The 1,327-nt window shown below is 44.7% G+C and overlaps 1 protein-coding gene across 1 annotated transcript in view; it reads right to left on the bottom strand.

Moving 5' to 3' along the window:
• DUSP26 (dual specificity phosphatase 26) overlaps window positions 1-1,327 on the bottom strand; it is a 6,409-nt gene that overhangs the window by 1,201 nt on the left and 3,881 nt on the right. The window lies entirely within an intron of this gene.

Genomic DNA, 1,327 nt, shown 5'->3' with positions numbered 1-1,327 from the left:
GGTAGAGGCTGAGGTGGCTGGGAGCGGCCACTGCACTCCAGTCTGAGTGACAGAGTGAAACTCCAACTCAAAAAAAAAAAAAAAAAAAAAAATGCAGGTACCTGGCAAAGGAGGAGAAACCAGACAGAAGAAGATGGAGAGGACCTGCGAGGTTTCATAGATCTGAAAGGGGATCGAAGGTGGAGACTTGCCAGTGATGTAAGAGAAAGCTTTGCAGAGAGTGGGGAGTGGAGACTCAGTTGATACTTGCTGAGTCAATAGGTATATATATATATATGAATGAGGAGAATAAAAAAAACCTGCAATTACTTTTGGAGAGTAGCCCCTTGTAGTACAGGCTTCCCTAGCTAGGTACACTACATCAGTGTACCAGCTGTCGCTGTTGTGAGAGGCTGCATTCAGCTTCAATGAATTTTTTTTGAGATTCTTTCAATGTGTTGGCCATTTCATGATGTGTAATTTACCAGAGTACCTGCCCACATTACAGTTTTTTTGTTTTGTTTTGTTTTTGAGTTGTAGTCTCACTCTGTCACCCAGACTGGAGGGCAGTTACCACTCCCAGCCACCATAGCCTCGACCTGCCGGGCTCCTTCGATCCTTCCACCTCAGCCTTCCAAGTACCTGGAACTACAGACGTGCTTTACCACACCCGGCTGATTTTTGATTTATTGTAGAGATGAGGTCTCGTCAAGTTGCCCATGCGGGTCTCGAACCCGTGGGCTCAGGCAATCCGCTCACCTCAGTACAGTTTTTTTGCTTGTTTTTTGTTTTTACCAAAAGTAAAAAATGGCATGACTTCTATGTCCCACCCTCCCTATTCATCCGATCTCACCACAAGAGACTTTTTTCTTTTGTTTCCCTGGATAAAAACATGCTCAAAGGGAACAATTTTGCCAATGTGGTAGAGGTGAGACAAAAAACAGTAGAAGCACTAAAAGTTGTCAAAATCGATGAGTTCAAAAACTGTTTTGAGCAGTGGATAAAGCATATCAATAGGTGTATATATTTATAAATATATACATTTATAAATAAATTCTGGCCTGGCACGGTGGCTCAGGCCTGTAATCCCAGCACTTTGGGAGGCCGAGATGAGAGGATTGCCTGAACCCAGGGGTTCAAGACCAGCCTGGGCAACTTGGGGAGACTTTGTCTTCACAATAAACCAAAATATTAGCTGAGCGTGGTGATGTGTGCTTGTAGTTCTGGATACTTGGAAGGCTGAGGAGGAAGGATCACTTGAGCCCAGCAGGTCAAGGCTGCAGTGCTGTGGGCATGCCACTGCACTCCAGTCTGGGTGACAGAGTGAGACTCCAACTCAAAAAAAAAA

Source organism: Carlito syrichta, unplaced genomic scaffold (genome assembly GCF_000164805.1).
Source record: "Carlito syrichta isolate Samal-C Ts95f unplaced genomic scaffold, Tarsius_syrichta-2.0.1 Scaffold308915, whole genome shotgun sequence".
Lineage (NCBI taxonomy): Eukaryota > Metazoa > Chordata > Mammalia > Primates > Tarsiidae > Carlito > Carlito syrichta.
This window is presented reverse-complemented; position numbering and strand designations above follow the sequence as displayed.